At 35.8% G+C, this 9,880-nt stretch overlaps 1 non-coding gene across 1 annotated transcript; it reads right to left on the bottom strand.

The window, feature by feature from the left end:
- Positions 1 to 1,301: 1,301 nt before the first annotated feature.
- LOC128293359 (small nucleolar RNA R71) lies at positions 1,302 to 1,408 on the bottom strand. The gene has a single exon (XR_008283543.1). It is a non-coding gene; the product is annotated as a small nucleolar RNA R71 (small nucleolar RNA).
- Positions 1,409 to 9,880: the final 8,472 nt, after the last annotated feature.

Genomic DNA, 9,880 nt, shown 5'->3' with positions numbered 1-9,880 from the left:
GAGAAAAGTGTTTTCAATAAAAGAAAGGAAGAATTCGGCATTAGCCTTGAATTCCTAAAATCGACACCTATATATACTATAGCCGAATTTACTAATCCCCAAATTCCCAATTCGGCTCCACTTCTCTACCCCCACCTCATCTCCTAACTTTTCCCCCTAATAACTCCTTAATCCCTTCTTTAAATTCCTCCTCTGATCACTTCCTTCAAAGTTCACATCCAACGCCACTACTGGCCATTTATTGAGCAAAAATAAATCCTTCTTTTGAGAAAGGAGGGATTCGAACCCCAAACCTCCTTGCCATGCATGTGACGCCACCTCTAAGCCCCACATGTGATGCTACTTGCCACTCCAACACAAGGCTTCTTATGTCTAATTCCTCCTTCATTTATTTAAAAACCAAACTACTTGCCACCAAGGTTCTTTTAATTATTAAACTATAATTTCCTTCACCCCAAAGTTTGAACTCATAACTTAACCAAAGCCTATTATCACATAAATAACACTTGACTAGGAATATTAAGCACACCTTTTATCAAAACTGATAAAAAAGAAAGTTCAGGATTTTGGGGTGTTACACAGTCCCTGTGGGTTGTGTACACTTGCACATTTCTGTCGTTCCAAGTTTTTGGTGCCATTGCCGGGGAACTGTTTTAAAGAGTCATTATTTGGGAATTTGTTAGTTTTCCATTTTGATTTAATTTTCTATTTTATTTTTAACTTAATTAATTTTTTTTGTGATTATTTCAGGTGTTTCTGAGTATTGACCGAATTATTGACCTACTCCCTATAGACCCTGAGATAAAAAGAACTTTTCGAGAGCGAAGAAGACAAGCAAATCAGAGAAGGACTAAAGAGATAAACCTTGAAAATCAAAATCAAGGAAACAGAGCAAACCTTGCTCAAAATCCTATCCTTATTGTTGATGATAAGGATAGAGCTTTAAGACAGTATGCTGTGCCAGTATTTCATGACCTTAATCCGGGTTTTAGGAGACCCAAAATTGAGGCACAACAGTTCGAGCTGAAGCCAGTTATGTTCCAAATGCTTCAGACAGTGGGCCAATTCATTGGAATGCTTACCGAAGATCCTCACCTACACTTAAGACAATTTATAGAGGTGAGCGATTCTTTCAAGTTAGCCGGAGTACCCAAAGATGCATTACAATTGAAGTTTTTCCCTTATTCACTAAGGGACAGAGCTCGAGCCTACTTGAACTCATTGGTACCAAATTCAATTTCCACATGACAAGATTAGCAGAAAGATTCCTTATGAAGTATTTCCCAGCTAGCAAGAATGCTAAGTTGATGAACGAGATCACTGCTTTCCAACAAATAGATGATGAGTCCTTGTATGAGGCATGGGAAAGGTACAAAGAATTATTACGAAAGTGTCCTCATCATGGAATCCCACATTGCATCCAACTTGAGACATTTTATAATGGTCTAAATGCTCACACGAGAATGGTAGTGCATGCTTCTACTAACGATGCTCTCCTTTCTAAGTCTTATAATAAGGCTTATGAAATTATTGAGAGGATTGCCAGCAACAAATATCAATGGCCAACCAATCGAGCAATGTCAGGAAGATGAGTTGCTGGAATACATGAAGTAGACACTCTTACTTCACTAGCATCTCAAGTATTATCAATATGCTCAATGTTAAAAAATTTTACTACTAATGGGTATAATAGTTTTACAGTACAACCATGAAATCAATTTGAAAGTATAGTTTGTGTCTATTATGCGGAAGGAAATTTGTCTGAAGAATATCCATCGAACCCAAAATCCATATATTACATGGGTAACCAGAACCAAAATCTAGGAAGGCAAGGACTGCAATCCAATTTTTATAACCTATCGTGGCAAAATCACCCCAATTTTTCCTTGAGTAACCAAGGGATTTGAATTAGTAACACTTACGCCCAACCTAGACCAATCTAGCCGCCTAATTTCCCCCAACAAGTTCAGAAACTAGCTCAGGCTGAATCATCCAATAGTCTAGAGAATTTATTGAAGGCATACATGGCAAAAAAAGACGCTACTCTAAGGAATTTGGGGAATCAAATGGGCCAACTTGCTACTGAACTCAGGAATCGACCACAAGGTGCTTTACCTAGTGATACAAAGAATCGAGGAATCCAGGGAAGGAGCATTGCAAGGGATTGACATTGAGGGGTGGAAAGACAACAGAGCCCAACACCATCAAAGCTTAAAAGGAGCAAGTTGACGCTCAAGATTCAGAGGAAGTTCAACCGAGTACTGGAATTCCAGTTTCACAAGAACCAGAATCTGCAAAACCCGACAAGGTAATTTCAGAACCAGGTAATTTTGATTAAATAATAACTCCGTTAGATGCAGAATTGCCAGAAAAGATGAATCAACCAGTTCCAGTAAAGAAACCACCACCCCCTACCCTCAAAGACTTCAAAAGTAGAGGCAGGAGATTCAATTTAAGAAGTTCCTAGAGGTACTCAAGCAACTTCATATCAACATCCCATTGGTTGAAGCACTTGAGCAAATGCCGAACTACGTCAAATTCATGAAGGATATCCTGTCCATAAAATGAAGACTTGGAGAATTTCAAATGGTAGCTCTGACGAAAGAATACAGTGCATATCTTCAAGACAAATTACCCCCAAAGTTGAAGGATCCTGGATGTTTTACCATCCCTTGCGATATTGGAGCAACAAATTGTGGTAAGGCATTATGTAACTTAGGTACGAGTATTAACTTGATGCCTATGTCAATATTTAGGAAGTTGGGGATAGGTGAAGTTAGACCAACTATGGTTGCACTTCAATTAGCAGATCGATCCTTAGCACATCTGGAAGGAAAAATCGAGGAAGTATTGGTACGTGTAGATAAATTTATCTTCCTTGCTGATTTTGTTATCCTAGACTTTGAAGCAGACAAAGAAGTGCCAATTATCTTAGGAAGGCTGTTCTTGACAACCAGAAGGACCCTTATTGATGTGCAGAAGGGCAAGTTTACTATGCGTATTCAAGATGATCAGGAAACATTTACTGTTTTTAATTATATGCGATTTCTTGACACAGTTGATGATTGTTCTGCAGTATCTGATTTAGAGGATTTAATAATGGAGAAGGAGCTCAACTATGTTGAGGATCCGTTGGAACAAATTTTGACATCAGATCCTCCGAATGATGAAGAGGAGGATGAATACTTAGCGTTGTTAGAAGCTAATCAAAAGTGATTTAATCTGCAATCCCGTTTTGAATCTTTGGAATTAGAGAAAAAGGATTATGCCCAACCAAAAGCGTCAATTGAGGAGCCACCTAAATTAGAACTGAAGGTACTTCCTTCACATTTGAAATATGTTTATTTAGTAAAGAAACTCATCCTGGTGTTGAAACAATTCAAGAAGGCTACTGGATGGACCATAGCTGATATTCATGAAATTAGTCCATCTGTATGCATGCACAAGATCATACTAGAAGATGGCGAGAAAGGGATGATTGATGAACAACGAAGACTGAACCCCATTATGAAGGACGTAGTAAAGAAAGAAATCATCAAGTGGTTAGATACGGGTATAATTTACCCCATCTCAGACAGTTCCTGGGTAAGTCCGGTCTAGTGCGTGCCAAAGAAAAGCGGTATTACAGTAATCGAAAATGAGAATAACAAGTTGATACTGACTAGAACAGTTACGGGTGGGGAATTTGCATTGATTACTGGAAGCTGAACAATGCGACTAGGAAAGCTCACATTATTTTGCTGTTTTTGGACCAGATGCTGGATAGACTCGTAGCACGAGACTATTACTTTTGTCTTGATGGATACCTGGGGTATGATCGTGTGATTCGAAACAAGTAATAAATATTTATAATGAAGATCAGACCTAGACTAACTACTATCACGATGAAAAGGCAAGTGCACCTATCAAACAATAGTATAGTAATGGTAAGACCGGGATATCATACCCAAGGGAACCAAAAGTACTAGTAATAACTATCTTTTTATTATCTAGTCTAAGAATAAAATGGGTTTGTTTATTAAACTAATTATTTAAACTAAGAACACATAGAGAAAAGAATTGGGGAATTGCTTTTGGGAAATCGATTGACTTGAGACAATACCTAAGGAAAAATCCACTTAGACTTTACTTGTTATTCTGGCTCTGAATCGGACGATTTATTCATTTAACTTGTTCCGTAGAGATCCCTAAGTTTTGTTATTATCCATATTCAAGACTAATAACGTCTAATCCCTAGATTGAATAACCGAAACTTTTCTCTAATTAACACTTTAGGGTTGTATTAACTCGATCTATGGATCCCCTTATTAGGTTTCACCCTAATTCGGCAAAATCTTGTCACCCTATTTCTAGGCGTGCAATCAACTCCGCTTAATTATGGTAAATGTACTCTTAGACAGGGTCTATTCCTCCTCTGAATAAGAGCGTGTCTTGAATTAGTATCCTGGGATATCAAAAAAAGAATGAAGAATACATAATTAAGAACAAGTTCAATATTTATCATACCATTCAGAAAATAATAACAAGATTCGTCTTAGGTTTCATTCCCCTTAGGTATTTAGGGGATTTAGTTCATAACTAAATAAGAAAACATCTCAGAAGAATGAAGAATACAAAACATAAAGAAAACCTAAAACTCCTGAAGGGAAATTGAGGAGAGCTCTTCAGTCTTGATGGTGAATTTGGCTTCTGAGATGGATCAATCGGCTTCCTTAGGGTAATTCCTTACCCCTCTTCTCTGTCTCTCTTTTTCTCCTCCTCTAGTGCGTATTTATAGGCTTTGGAATGCCTAGAAACCCTCAAAAGTGGCCTTCTCCAAATTAGACTTAACTTGGGCTCAGCAGGGACACGCCCGTGGTACACGCTCGTGTTCAATTACTTCAGGCCGTGTTCGAGTCTGCCAAATTGACACGGCCATGTGGTCTGCCCGTGTGAGGAGGTCCAGGCCTTGTTGATTTCGTACTTTGGCCCATTTTCTCCGTTTTTGGCCCGTTTCTCATTCCTTTCGCTCTCCTATGCTCTCCTAAGTATAAAATATGAAATTAAAGCATTAGGAGCATCAAATTCACTAATTCTAATGAGAAATCATCCATAAAATGCATTAAACATGGGGGGAAAATATGTATAATTTACGGTTTATCAAATACCCCCACACTTAAGCATTTGCTTGTCCTCAAGCAAAATCCTCAACTCATAATCCAAATAAATTCTTCTCAACTTATAATTCTTATCGATAAGATCTCAAAGTAATCCATAGGTAATCATACATTGAGAATTTGACTAAAAGAACATAAAAGTTTCAAACATTCCAAGTAGAGTATTTAATCATGCAAACATAGGTGTCTCTTCGCATCTAAGTAATTACCTTTGATTCAGAATATCACAGAGTTTCACATCCTCACTAAAGATTCAGTCAAATCACTCGAGGTGTTTAAGGACAATAATTGAAGCACACAATAGTCAATAATGAAAAGTCATTACCATAGGCTTGCATGAAAATCAAATCTCCACCACTATAATTTAAAATAATACATCAATCAAAAGGTCTTTAGAGGGTTATAATGAGGCTTGGTTACGGGGGTGTGGTCACAAGCTAAAAGAAATGGTTAGAATCGAGATTGAATTGAAAAATTTCCTAACTAGAAAAAGAGTTAATCTTCACTTGTGCACAACAGAGCTTTTTCTCAGAATATGAAATTATAGATATATAGTGTTTTTATTACTTTTTTTTAAGAACAAGTTAAAATAATATAGACTAACTATCAAGATCAAAACATAGCTAGGCAATCCATTCAACTCAAATCTCGACAAAAATAGGGATTAATTTAGGGGATTTCAACAATAATGGGTTAAAGGTTAATATTAAGGGTAATACAAGAAATGGTTTGTTAGGCTCAAGGGGGTTTACTAAGGGTTAATCGTGGAGGTGGGCTTTTTATGGCATGAGTAGGTTAATCCTGAGTGCCTTAATCATTTTGACATATCAAATCAAATGATGTGGTCTCGACATGCATAATTAGGCAAGTTCTAGAATAACAGTTCAATACTGACGCACTCAAAGCAATAATAAAAGTGAGCATGAAAGGATGAATAGATACTTAAAAGGCTCAAAAATCTCACGAAAATTATGGCTTTTTGATGTTTAGACTCGTGAATTCCAATTCAAAGCAATACCTAGACTTGGGGAAACAACCTATGAATAGATGCTCAAAAGGCTCAGCGTCTGAAACATTAGTGGGGAGATAAAATTAAACGGAATCAAAATTTGTTCATTTTATCGGATGTTTAAATTTTCTTATTTTTCCTTTTTAATAAATGATTTAGGGTATATTTTTTAGATTAGTATGTTCAAATAAATTTTGTCTAGGAGATTGGAACTTAAGCGTGACCGCTTGTGACCCCTCCAATCTTTCTTGGGAATTCAGTTTAACATAATTTTTTGAGAAATTATTCCTTAAATAGAAAATTAAATTTTTGGTTTTTCAAATAAAAGGGTCAATTTTGATCAAGTTTTAAATTGCAACTCAATTTCAAATTTTCATTAAGTCTAGGAACTTAATTAAATTATTTTTAAAAGTTGGTTGCTCTTTTCAGTAAATAATAAAAATTAGATCCCCTTTTGTAAATATTTTCAAAAGGCTTCTAGAATAAATGTTTTAATTTAATAAAAAGATGATAATTATTAATATATAATTATATCCATTATAATAAATATTAATTATTATCAACTTTATATAGAGTTAGGATTAGATTTAATTTAATCATATTTTATTTGATAAATCTTTATCTTAATAAATTAATAGCAAATAATAATTTAATATGCATATATTTAATTATTAATTGTTGTTAACTTTGAGTAGAATTAGAATTAGAATATTTTAATTATTAAATTACTCTAAGGATTCTACTCTACTTCCTACTCCTTCCATTATAAATTCCACCCATCTATTCTTATTTTCATTCATTCACCATTCACTCCAAAAACACCCAAACCCTTAAGTGCCGAAACCTCCTAGCTGAACACCTAGTAGCAGCATTGCCCAGTTGATCGGCCAGCACACATCCAGCAACCCCAGCTCCATTGCAAGCTGCACACCCAAGCGCCCAGCAGCCCTCGCACACAGGCGCGCCAGTAGCCTCCCCGTGCCGCTACATTTGCTACTCCAGCCCAGCTGCCCATGCCATGCCTCGCACCAGCACCCAGCGCCTGCGCACTCACACCAAGCCTACTCGACAAGGCTCCGCATATTGCTGCTTACTCTTAGCTCAGCTCGTACGCTGCTCCCACATGCACCAAACCTGCACGCCCTAGCTACCTTGCACATCCGAATGGCACACACCTTCACCCATACTTAGCCAAATCCTCCAACCTACCTTAAATTGATCTCTTTTACTTTCTAATTATTTTTAGGAGTTCTTAAAAAAAAGGTTGTAAGACTGAATTTTCTCTTAAATTTTAATTTTATTCTAATAATTAATTTTTCAATTTATTGAATAATTAATAATTATTCTTAATTAAATTTTGAATGCCTCATAACAAGTTCTATTATGAAGAAGCCAAAGCAAGATACGAGAGTCTCTTCAAAAATCAATAGATGCATCTAGAGAAAGGCTTTACATTGAAAGAGAGCAACTACAAAGACCTTATGGAAGGTATTCGTCAAGTTGCTGAAGACCTCAATTGGGAATTATCTTGTGAAAAGAGACCTAGTGTGAATAAGGAGTTAGTGTGTGAATTCTATGTGAATTTAACCTCAAGCGAGTTAACGGAAGCTCCAGTTCAGGGAATCAAGGTACCAATAAATTTAAACGCTATTAATGAATTCTTTGAATTGCCTGATTTCAAAATTGACAAATATTCTTCCTTGATGAGCAATATAGAGCCGAAAAATTTGCATGAAATTCTCGAGGAACTTACATTCCAGGTTCTAAGTGGATTGTGTCAAAGTAAGGAATCCACACTTGTCGAAGGGAATATTTGACACCACTCGCAAAGTTATGGTTCTATTTCATCCGTTTTAGCCTTATGCCTAGCTCATATGGGACTACAATTTCATTAGAGCGAATGGTTTTATTATACTCGATTTTAACTGGAAAAACCATTGATGTGGGAAAAATCATCCTGAGAGAAATGCGAAATTGTGCCATTAGAAATTCTAGCCCAGCTTACTTTCCTTTTACAATAACAATTATGTGCTTGAAGGCTAAATTTTTACAATCGTAAAGAAGACAGGCTATAGCCAAGGCACAATCATAGATTGGGACCTCTACCGAATACCTAGAGAATCTGTTCTATAGCAATGAGTTGCAGAAAATGAGGATCCTGAAGAAGAAGAAGAAGATCCCACAATGCAATCAGCTGAAGTCCCAGATAAGGCGGAACCAATAGAACCAGAAGTTGAACCTGAGGACTGTAAACTGAAAAATATATAGGATTTTCCTATATAATTCATCACCTTTTTACTTAAATTTATTGTTAAAACTAAGTAATTGCTTAATAAATTAATGAAATATATGAAAATATGAAATTGAGACATGGAAATTATTAAAATGTGATTTTATGCTTTATTATATAGTTTTCATATAGAAAATGACTTCTTTTATATTAACTTGAGCATATTATATTTTCAAGCTATATAGTGGGTCATGCATGATTAAATTAAATAATAAAATATACAGTTATATTTAATAATTTATTTTAATATGTTTCATTAATAAATGGGGTTTTAATTAATTAAGTAAATTGATTAATTAAAGTGGTTAAATTACATTCTTTGGTCCTCTAAATTATCTACTATGGCTGGACAAGTCTGAGAGCTTTATATTGATTGCAAAACCATCCAAATAGAGGACCAAATCAACCCAAAATTTGGCTGCATGTGGATGTTCATAAATCAAATTTTGGTTTAATTACACAATGTCCTTAAAGAGTTGAAGAAATCAGAGATTTACACGGAGATTTGCAATTGACCAAGTCCTGATCCTGATGATGTTGTGGAACTTAAATCAAGAAAAAATCAGCCACATTTCCACAAATCATGGCTGGCCACCCTTGGATGAATTTGAAAAAGATGGACACTCCTATTTTTAGCAAACTAGCTCCCTTGCCTCACCTATAAATAAGACCCCATTTCTCATTTTTCTAATCATCCCTCACTCATTCATCATTCTCTCCTCTCTCAACTCTCGTAGCCCTCACGCGTATCATCATCTTTGCATAAAGATTTTAGCAAATTAGCCTCTTAAAGAGCCCTTGGTCGGCCGCCTTGGAGAGCCATCAGCAAAGGAGCAAAGCGAGGGAATGAAGGAGCCCTCGTCAGTCAGAGTCTTGTGTGACAGCCACTTTGATTTGGGTTTAATTTTCTTTTCTTTAACTTAATTCAAGAATGCTTGCCATGTGGTTACTATTGTTGTTTACAACAATGATAGCTTAATTTTATTTAAGCTAGGATGATTATTTTGATTGAATAATATTTTTTGATTCATGCTTATAATTTTTATGCCTAAATCTTGCATGTTTTCAATTAAAATCAAGTATGTATTTTGTTCATACGTGATTGAAATGCACTTGAATTAGCTGAGCGATCCTAACCAGACGACGGCTAATGGACACATAATTGAAATGTGCATGCTTAATTTAGATCCTAACCAGATTAAATTGTAGGTTACATAACAACTCTAACGAGGCTCTGTTATCTACATAGTTTTTAGATTTGTGCAATTAAAATGTTTCAAACTAAAATGTTTCAAACCTAACACGTCCATGTTACCTCGCATGAATACTAAGAAACCCTTAGTAAATAAGGATCAGTAATGCATATTTACTAAGTAAAGATTCCGAAAGGACCTAATGTGGTTTCCAAACTCATGAAAGATCGAG

This window comes from Gossypium arboreum, chromosome 5 (genome assembly GCF_025698485.1).
Source record: "Gossypium arboreum isolate Shixiya-1 chromosome 5, ASM2569848v2, whole genome shotgun sequence".
Classification (NCBI taxonomy): Eukaryota; Viridiplantae; Streptophyta; class Magnoliopsida; order Malvales; family Malvaceae; genus Gossypium; species Gossypium arboreum.
The sequence above is the reverse complement of the archived record's forward strand: the minus strand, read 5'-3'. Positions and strand labels throughout refer to the sequence as shown.